The sequence below is a fragment of the Camelina sativa genome, chromosome 7 (genome assembly GCF_030686135.1).
Source record: "Camelina sativa cultivar CO46 ecotype springtype chromosome 7, ASM3068613v1".
Taxonomy (NCBI): Eukaryota; Viridiplantae; Streptophyta; class Magnoliopsida; order Brassicales; family Brassicaceae; genus Camelina; species Camelina sativa.
The window spans coordinates 21,949,065-21,960,517 of NC_141886.1; the positions used below are offsets into that span (position 1 = coordinate 21,949,065).

Here is an 11,453-nt window from a genome sequence, read left to right on the forward strand (position 1 = left end):
TGTGAATCTTTGTGATGATGGTTTGGGAAGAAAAATGTTATAAAACTTCCCCAAATAGAGCAACGGGGCTATGATAATAGACGGGTCATATCATTCAATTCTATTATCATAAATGAGAGATCGTTACTATTTGGTTTGCTTTCATGTCATGGGTTTTTGTTGACTCGAAGAACAGTGAGTCTCTTCTTGGTGATCCAACATGTCGTCGTCGTCATCTCAACTTCCTTTCGATACATCTATGTCATTGTGTAATTGTCTTCGTTGAGACATCACTTGTTTTCCAGTTTAAAAGTCCAAATCCACCATGTTGTCTATTTTTTCCGGTTAGAATCCTAAAACCATTACCAAGTTGAATCCAAATCAAACTAAATTGTACTGAATATATTTCAGCCAAAGCAACGATCAGTTGTTGTAAAGGAATCCTAGCTAGCTAGTTAGAAAGTTGATCTAGAATATATGTCCCAATCATGTTGATTTCAAATGTCTTCTCTCTTTACAAAAACTATTGTAAAAATAAAAACCTATGGAATTCCATAAACTAGTTTAGAGTTCTCTGCCGTGAAATTCTCTACCTGTAAAAGTAAACCATGCATATCAATTAAACTAGCTATATAGGATGTCATTATATATAAGTGTTCAAGAAAGCGCTAGGCGGTATCTGGGCGGTGACCCAACGCCTAGCGCCTAGAACGCTTAGTCGGGGCCTAAACGGTTTTAGGCGGTTTAGGCGTTTACAACATAAAACATTATATATATATAATTATATTAAAATATATGTTATCAAAATAAAAAATTTATAAATTATAAACAACAGTAAGAAAAATACATTTATTTAAGTTATATTAACAACATATAAATGTTTATAATTACGTATATAGATATAAAACATAATAATTTAATTATATGTAATTTAAAAATCAAAAATAAATATTAAAATAAAATGTATGTAATTTTAAGCGGGTTAAGCGGTTATCTAAGCGGCTGTTGAGCGCTTAGCGTCTAGAGACGGCCGCCTAAACCGCTTTCTTGAACACTGCTATATATATGTGCTCCTAGATGATCTCGATGCATAATTGAGCAATGCGCGTGTGTGTAGGTATAGTATAGTATAGTAGTAGGATAATGAGGAGCAGAGCATGCACGTGCTATTGAGTTTGTGCAACATGGTACGTTAAAATCAGGTCGTGGGGTCGCTTCTTTGAAATTGAACCACAGTAAACTCGAAAAACATTTCCCTGATGATATGAATTGGATCCTATGCATTCATTTCTGAATCATGTTTCCTTACCCAACATTTATATTCCTCATTTAAAACTGAAATTTACTTCTGATGATAATTATATCCCTACAACAATTATTGAAATTTCACCAAAATTAAAATCAGTAAAGTAGCGTAATGGCTTCCTAAATATAAACGAAACCCGAAAAACCCGTAAAAATAGTTTTTTTTTTTGGTGAATAAATATTGTTAACTTGAATAAGTATATAACATGTTCAGAAAAAAAGAATAAAGGTGCAATTTTGGGTGTCGATTCCTCAACCTTCTAAACTGCTAGTGCTTCTAGTCGGTGAGCTGTTGGTCTCTTTGAAAAAGTAAGGATCCATACTAACATATCATCTATTTTAATTATTACACAATAATAATAAATATATATACATTAAAGTTATTGACCAAGAAGAAGAAAAAGAAAGCATAGGAAATGCTCAGTTAATCTCTGCAGATGGTCCTTACAAGTCTGCAACCAATACTCTGAATCTGTTATAATGTATTCCTCTGCCAATTGATATCATTCTGGTCAAATAAGAAACATCTACTTTAAATTTTTAAGTTTCACCAAACATATTTCCCTAATTTGACATTCCTAGATATGGGCTAATATGGAGTGTCTAAGCATTTAATCAAAATATATAGTTGCACAATAAATTCATTTTTTTAAAAAGCGGACTTTATAGAGATTCTTATGGATTTTGCCATTTCTTCATTCAAATATTATGAATGTGCCATTTTCATTTAAATTTTATAGATTTGCCATTTTTTATTTTTCAAAATGTCTGTTTTTATAATTTCTTTTGCTAAAATACATACTTCATATCAAATACTAAACCCTAAGAAAAAAATGGAACCAATAAAACCCAAACATAATGTGTTAGATTGTGCTTTTAAATCTAAAAAAATGGCAAATCTAAAAAGTTTAAGGTGAAATAGCAAAACCTATAAATGCCATTGAAAAAAGTCTCACTTTATATTTTCTGGTTTTTAAAACGGAAGGTACAAATTACATTATGGTGTAATTAATGCAAAACTCTAATCGATCCCTTACAAAATGATTTATAGCAGCCACTTCTGCAATAGATGGTTGGGTAATTAAATATTATAAAATCAGTAAATGGTAGATCAATATGGCAACAAGTAGTCAAGACTCTATATGAAAATCGGACTTATTTTCTGTAGATTATATCACATGTCATTCACACATTTTGGAGAGAGATATGGGGATTGGTGAGAGGACATTGAAAGTGTGCGTGTGAGGCAAGTTGGTGTGGTTAGAAGAGACGCAACAACAGTCAATTCAAATGTTCTTTAAAGCCTTTTTGGGATTTAGTTCGGACTTCCTCAGATATTTTAGTTTCATCCTAGTATTTCCGGTTAACAAACAACGTCAACAAGCATTTACTAAAATAAAATATGTAAATTTTAGGATTTTGTTTTTAGGTAGAAGCACAAATCAATGTACTGTATCTTGTGTAACACAAGTTGTGTTAGTCAATGGTTTTTTAAGTGAAATTTGGAATAGGTTTCTTCAAATTCACTCTTTCATCTCCCTCACACGTGTGATATCAAACTAACCATTTTCAAAAACCACATTGGTTTACAAAGGTGTAAACCCACATTTTGTCCGGCAAGCAATCATAGTAACAATATAATGTCTTGTTTGGGGCAACAAAGTTTAAAAGCAGTTGAACTAAAAAGAAAGAAGAAGAGGTTTACGGATGTTTAACAACTTTTCATCTCTCCACTTTTCCAAACACAACTCACACTGCTCACAACGTAGGAAACGTGTTCCCTGTCATCTACTCTTTTTCTGTCCTACCATGTTTTTTGATTGTTTCTTTCATCTCTATACGTTTTCACATTTATAGGTTTTTTTTTCAAAAAAAAAAAACAAAGTTTTCAGCCAGGATTATTGTGAATATGTTTCTAGATTTGAGATAATATTTTATATATACTAATTTAATTATATATAATGCATAAATACAAATATATATCAGATTTCAAATCAGTCCGTGACAGTCCATGAACCTTTTAACAGTTGTATAACAGCATTTTGTCAGAAAATAAGGTCACAACATATCTACATATACACGCACATAGCTTAGAGCCATACGTATATCACACAAATATCAATTATGCTATACAAAGCCACATTTCATATCGCATCTCTCCTCCAATGAGGATGTAGATGGTGCATACTGACGTGGCCTCTCTCTCCATAACACCTTGCTTCCCGTCTTCTTCGTCTTCGTCCTCACCTCATCACTAACTAACAACAACATTGTATCATGTCGGAAGATCATCACCGTTTGATGGATCAGATTTCTTCATCGGACCACTTCTCTTTAAACATCAACAACGATCAACATCTCCATCGCTATCCCACAAGTCATAGAGAAGAAGAGATTAGGAACTCTTATCTAAGTGATTACAGTAACTGCAGCAAGAAAGACACAGCAGACTATGGAAGCTCTGGACACTCGTCAAAAGCTTCGGTATCGAGAGGACATTGGAGACCAGCTGAAGATGCTAAGCTCAAAGAACTAGTCGCCGTATGCGGCCCACAAAACTGGAACCTCATAGCTGAAAAGCTCCAAGGAAGATCCGGTACGTATATATATATATATATATTCTGTCCCTTAGTTATAAGCTTTTTCAGGATTCAGATTCTTAATATTTTGGGTTTCAATGATGAGCAGGAAAAAGCTGTAGGCTTCGATGGTTTAACCAATTAGACCCGAGGATAAACAGAAGAGCCTTCACAGAGGAAGAAGAAGAGAAGCTATATATTGCAAGCTCATAAGCTTTATGGTAACAAGTGGGCGATAATAGCGAGGCTTTTCCCTGGGAGGACTGATAACTCTGTGAAGAACCATTGGCATGTCATAATGGCCCGCAAGTTTAGAGAACAGTCTTCTACTTACCGTAGGAGGAAGACGGTGCTTCCTCTTAAGCCACTCAGTAAACCTAATCCTCACTTTTTTAATGATTTTGACCCTACTAGGTTAGCTTTGACCCACCTTGTTACCAATGATCAGAAGCAGCTTATGTTGCCCATTCCTTGCTTCCCAGGTTTGAGTTTGTGTTCTCTTTCCTTCCGGTTAACAAATCTCATATCCATACTTGCATATTTTAATTTAAACTTCTTCCATTTTTGTACCCCTTAGGTTATGATAATGGAAACGAGAGTCCATTAATGGTGGATATGTTCGAAAACGAAATGATGGTCGGGGATTACATTGCATGGACACAAGAGGCTACTACATTCGATTTTTCACACCAAACCGGGAAGAGTGATCAGATGTTTGACAGAACGTCGACTGAGGAGAAGGAACCACCATTTTTCGATTTTCTTGGGTTGGGGACGGCGTCGTGATCTCATCATCATGATGAACAAGACTAGCTTCAGTTAGTTAGCAACAATTATGAAATGATTTGAGTCATTGTCGATGTAGTTTTGTTGCGTTAACAATAAATTTGTAGTTCAAATGTTGTTGTCCTTAGTCACATGCAGCATTCCTAACGCGTATTAGTACGTACGTACGTATATATATACCACTCGTTGGTAAAATATATATATATATATATATTAGTGTTTTTCATTACAGTACATGCCAAATTGTTGCACCTTCAAAACCAAACTTGATTTGAAGTATATAAAACATATGTGTACCACTTTATAGTTCTAACTAACTCTTATCTTATATGAAAATGTCAAATTTCGTCATTAATGGTCCAAAAACGGTGTGGAGTGAGAGTAACAACACCATGCTTCGTATATGAAGAGGAAGGTGACATATGGTAAAGCAGGGACGATGATGTGGAAATAAGAAACGACAACAAAAAAAAAGAGATAGAGAAGTCAAATAAAAGAGAATAATGTACTATTGTATTTATTTGGAGTATGCAGAAGTTAATGATAACATGCGATATTGATGAGGTAGCAAGATTCAGGCACAGATTCTGCAACAGAAAGTCCAAACATCCACTCTTTAAATTATTCTCACACCCATATTACATTTCATTGCTCCTTACTTATGCGTCTCATCGACCTCATGTCACCCACATGGCCCCTTCTTCTCTCTTTCTCCTACCTATTATTTTTTTGTAATAATCATTTCATTTATTTCATGATACGTACTATTTGTTGTATACCTAGCTATTCAGCTTAACATTTTTATATGATTAAATAAAAATAATCGATCGTGTTAAATTTGGACATAAGTATTACGTTCTCTTTACACTAAATCACTTGTTGTTTTCTTAGTTTACAACATTAGAAAAAATATCTGATTAGTGCATCGCAGAATTTTTTAACATTTTTTTGCGATTTGTCACAAGTTTTTATCAAACATTAAGGAAATATGTAGCCAAGAAGAGAAGAAAACGGTAAGCATTTCTAGCTAGTGTACTGGACCATATAGGAAGGCGTACGTTTGAATACCTCTGATTGAAATTAGACCAATTTAGATCACTTCAATTTATTGCTCTTCTAGGCCTAGGCCAAGGCCAATAGGGCCATGCCCAAGCCCAATCTCAGCTCTCTGTTTGGAAGTGTGATGATTTCTCGATCCAGAACATACAACATTATCATATGTCGATGGCTGATGGAAGCTGGAGAGTACTACCATTTGTAGTTCCATGTGAAAATTTCTTTTGATTGTAATTTATTTTAGATTTCGTTAAAATGAGGAATGGAACCAGTAACGAAATATATTGGTTGACAAAATCGAAACGTTGAAAGCAGATGCGTGAAAGAATATCAAACCAAAAGGACAACCAATAAAGGAGAACATTCATGTTAATTCATTAGGTATATAATGCAATAATTTAATATTGATGACTTTAACCTTTTTTTTTTCAGAAAGAAAACACCTTTTTCTGTTCGTTTCCTTAAAAAAGCTGAACTACTTTACGAACTTATACGTATCGGTCTCTACGTAGTATGGATGGTCCAGGTGAAAGCTGAGAGATGGGAGGCCTCTTACGAATTCTACCTAACTTTATTCCTCCTTTCTTGACATTTTAGATAAATATTTAATAACTTTAGTCATATGATAATGTTTCCGGTTAATCATTTATAAACATATGCAAGAGACTTATACACGTCAAGGCTCACGTTAAATTAGTTCATTCCTTATCGTCGATGTTCGAATTGGTGATCTTTAAAATTATTCTCTTTTTTGGTGGCCAACTAGTATATCGATTGAGCTACCAACGTTAAGTAAGGTTTAATATTTGCTTTCTAAGTACAATTCTTTCTTCTATTACTTTCTTCAATCGAGCACTGATATGCTCAAATTTACCCTAGAACTACTCTCTCAAATTAAGAGATCACTGTAGTATTTAGGGATCATATCCACAAAGACTCTAAATCACACAATAGATTTATTAATCTTTTAATTAAGCTAAACATAAATAAATTGAATTAAAATCAAAAGAGCAAGAAAATCAATAAAAGAAGAGTTAATTCAATAAATGAAAAGATAAGTTCAGAGAAATTCTCAGGAAATTCATAAAAATCAGATGAAATAATTGTTAGGATTTATTAAGAACAATTCTAGAACTCAAATCACAAAGGTAAAATTAACCAGCTCTCGCTGCAAAAATTATCGAAGTCTAAAAACTAGAATTCCAAATCTCTTTGCAAATCCTAATGATTAAACTAGCATTAAATTCAGGTTTGATAAGTTCACAAAATCCCTAAATCAAATCTTTTTGTAAATAGGTATTTTGCTCATCTAAGATTATTTCAGGAAATTAATAACACTCTCATGTCTATCAATTAACCTAAGATCAGATTCTAGGTTGCTCTCGCTACTCTAGAATACACAATAAACCAATGTAGATGAAGAATTCTATAGATATTAACCTAACAATCTGATAACCTAACAATTCATGAATTCCTTTGAAAACCCTAAACCTAACAAGAGATCTACTCAGACATGATCAATGAAACAAAAATCATATTCTGAATAAATTGCATTAAAATATTAAAAGAAGTAGAAAAGAAGCTCTGAATCTTCTCTAGAAGGAGTCTTGATTCTTCTATCCAAAAACTCTTTAAATCTCTCAGGGTTTTCTCTCCCAAAAGTTGCAGGAAAATAAAGTTTAGGTCTAAACAATGACCATAAAAATCCTATAAATATTCCTAAAACACGACCAGGGACTAATGATGCAAATATGGAAAACTTTGGGGCGATTCTGTAAATCTTCAAAACTTGTGAGAAAACTTCCGATCTTCTGTTGGATGATGCATCGATCGACACCATCACTTGCATCGACCGATGCTTATGTCTGAACTTGTTTTCCAACTTCACAGCTTAGCCTCAATGCTTGAATGTGCTCCAAATCCTCCTATTTAGCTCCATTATGCTCACATCCATGCTAAATCCTATAAAGACTCAAAAGACTCTAAAAATACCAAAAAGACTCTATAAATAAGACTTATATCATGGCTAAAAACACCTAAAAACCATGATATATCAACTCCCCCAGACTTAGCCTTTGCTTGACCTCAAGCAAAACATAAACTTAGACATGTGAAAGAGGTTTGAAAATGCAGGAACTCATTTTCTTTTTAAAGTATTGTCATGATCATCCAAACCATAATTCATATGCTTAGCAGATAAATCCAAATCAAACCACCATGTACTTCTCATTGACTTTCGTAGCATCAATTTGATCATTGTCAAGAACCTTTTATATTCATTCTCGTACTATACCATAACAAGCAAGATATAACTTTTACCACATGTGGTACTCTTTCTCTCCCCCAGACTTATTCTATTTAATCTTCCTTTGAGCTTTGCTTTATTTTTTTTCTTTACTATCTTTTTTAAAAAAAAATCAAAAGTGTAGGCGAATAATGGGATCATCGGTAATTTACCTACCCCTCGCTTCCAAGCTTTGTGTGATCATTTGACTCAAGAGTAGAATAATGAGGTCACAGGTAATTTACCTACCTCTCTAAACAGATCAAAATCATCTCATTTTTTATTCTCTCTTTTTTTTTTAACAAAGCTCTCAGGAAAAATATTTCAAACTTTAAATAAGGGAGAGGAGTACCAATTTTTTTTTTCTTTTGAAATCTTACTTGTCAGGTGTGAACAAGGAGTCAAGCTCTATGAACATCAATCTCCTTGATGAGGTGAAAAGAAAAGCGCAGAAATTACTTCAGGCTTTTATGGATTCTGTTGAAAATTCGGATGTCTTTGGTACACTGGTCAGCCTTTGGACTTTTTATTAGTCGGATTTGTGAATTCAATCTGCAGCATTAATCAACCAAGGCAGTACACTAAAAAGAAAAATCATAGTTCCCAGCAAAAATTTTGACTCAATAAAACATTTTTTTTTTCAAAAACAAAAACATAGTTAGTAACTGCCTCCCCCAGACTTAAACAACATTGTCCCCAGTGTTATCAAGTAAGAGATTGGCGAAGAAAAATAAACAAAAATGAAATAGTATTGAAATTGTGAACAAAATCGTGTTACCAAACCGGATGTTCTGCATCGACCAATGCTGATGGTGTGTCGGTTGATGCACTCTGCAGATGCAGAGAGTTCGAACATTACTCATGAGTTAGCTGCGATTAATTTGTGATTTTCTTGTTCCTTGGATGTTAGCACTGCTAAGAATCACTCATACACAAGATTAAACGTAACATGATAGATAGAAGTTCATAATTCAATACAAATTCAGATTGACTCAAAGCAAGAATAAAAAGGACTCAATTTAAATGAAAAAGAAAAAATCTATGAGTGGGTTGCCTCCCACTAAGCGCTTTTTTCAGTCATTAGCTTGACTGTGTCGGATCTCAGGCATCCGGTGGATCGGAACATGGCAATGAATGCTTCCAAGAGAGTTTCCTCTTCATCCAAGGGGGTGTGTAGGCAGTAGGTACATGAGATATGCCAAAGATGTGAGGAACAGGACCAGGGCGGGACTTAGGAATGGGTGGCTTTCTTTTAAGTCATGCAAAATCATCAACATAAGAAACAAGCGCTCTACGATAATCTCGTGGCTTGGTTAACTGCAAAACAGTTTTTGTACCTTTGAAATTCTTATTGATGATAGGAGAAGGAGATGCATACCTTGGCCTTACCTGTGGGTTCTAAACTATGGAATAGTGAGATTTCAGCTTTACAACTGGTCTAGGACTTGCAGCTAAGGAATCAACTCGAGAATCTTCGGTTTTAGACAAGTCCAGGTCAACGCGTGGAGGTGTGTCGATCGATGCAACAGCTGCATCGATTGATGTTGTGTCTGCAACTCGTATCTCTTCAACGATTCTGCAACTTTCCTCAGCAATCCGTGTTTCCATTACAAAAACGTCATCTACCAGCGACTTGTCATGGATCAGAACCTCATCATGGTCTCTAGTACTGATTAGATGATCTCCACTCCAATCCTCAAGCTTAACAGCTTGCTTACTCACTTCCTCAACAGTCTCCATCTCTTTGACATACCCAGCAGTAATGTCTCCATGAAGCTCTATGATCGGATCATCATCAGATGCAATTTCCACAGAAAATGTCTGACCATCAATAGTGGGAACCCTTCTCAGCTTGTCCATCTTAAAGTTCATGACCAAATCATCTACATTCAAGGCTATGTGTCCCTTTTTAACATCTATGATGGCACCAGCTGTAGCCAAGAAAGAGCGTCCTAAGATGAGAGGATCACTAGGCTCTTTGTCATATTTCAGCACCACAAAGTCGGTGGGAATCATGCAATCTCCAATCTTGATTGGAATATCCTCTAAGACACCTTTAGGAATCCTTCTGGATCGATCAGCTAAGATAAGAGAGATCTTAGTTGGCTTGAAATCTGTCATCCTAAGTCTCACAGCAACAGAATGTGGCATCAGGTTAATACTAGAGCCAAGATCACAAGGTGAGTGAGCAAACCTTCCTGTGGAGATAGAGCAATCAAGTACAAAGCTTCCAGGATCTGGTAACTTCTTTGCAATCCTACTCTGGATCATTGCACTCACTTTCTCATAGACAACCACCTTCCCTTTCCTCTCTTTCTTTCTCTGTCGAGGCTCATTCAACAAAATTGAGCTGACATCCTTGGTTAGCAAAGCTCCTTCCTCATGACTCAAACCATTAGTGACCATCCTCTTCACATATCGCTTAATCCCAGGAGAAAACTTGACAGCATCAATCAAAGGCATCTCAATCATTACCTTGTCCATCATAGCCTTGCATCTAGCTTCCTCAAGCTCCTGCTTAGACCTCCTAGGCTTAGGAAAAGGAACCTTAGGCTTATAAGCTTGTTTTGAATCCGATAGTGGAACTTGAAGCAAAACCGGAGTTGTGCGTGGGGTGTGTCGATCGATGCTGATGGTGCATCGATCGATGCTCTCGTTCTGGAGTGAGTTTGCCTCGAATGATAGTGATTGCATCGGTCGATGCATTGTGGTGGCACCGATCGATGTTGGTTCTACTTTCGTATCTTCGTCTCCTTCCTTCACCAGAATTGCATTGCGCATGCCTTGGATCCGTCTCTGTTCTTCTAGACAGAAGTTCCTCTTGTCTTTTAACAGATCCATCAGTCTGAATCACTTGATTCTCCAGCTTCTTAACATGAGTGTTTAATGCATCAAACTTCCCAGTCAGCTCAGTGTATACAAAATCAATCTTCCCATTGAAGTCTACTGTTAACTTCTGTTGACCTTCCAAAATCTGTCCAATCATTGATTCCATCTTGCTCTCTGAATTGGGTGGAGGGAGGGGTTGGTAAGAAGAAGAATCATAGTTCCTAGTAAAGTTGCTGTTTGGATTTCCTGTGAATGAATTCTTCTGACCAAATCTCTGATTTTGATACCCAGCTCCATACACATAGTTGACATCTTCTTTTGTAATATCTGGCTTTGGCTCAAAAGTCTCAACATCTTCAGCAAAATGGACAGACTTCTTTCCCACAAGAAGATTGTGGATTGTATCCAACTTAGCATTCACCGCATCAAACTGATTTGAACCATTGCCTTCATGTGCTCTTCTCCGCTCTAAGTCTGCATTCTTAGTGTTATTGCTTGATGCTAGTCTTTCAATCAACTGTTCAGCTTCATCTGGGTACCTTGTCTTGAAGTTCCCATAACTAGCAGCATCCAAAGCCATCTGATACCTCCAATCAATACCACTGAAGAAGATACTAATCAGTTGCACCTCTGAG

General features: G+C 35.6%; 1 pseudogene across 1 annotated transcript; it reads left to right on the top strand.

Moving 5' to 3' along the window:
- The first annotated feature begins 3,433 nt into the window (after positions 1-3,433).
- Positions 3,434-4,883, top strand: LOC104704768 (transcription factor MYB105-like; annotated as a pseudogene). Its single transcript, XR_015562801.1, has 3 exons — positions 3,434-3,880; positions 3,973-4,345; positions 4,441-4,883. The product of XR_015562801.1 is annotated as a transcription factor MYB105-like (transcript).
- Positions 4,884-11,453: the final 6,570 nt, after the last annotated feature.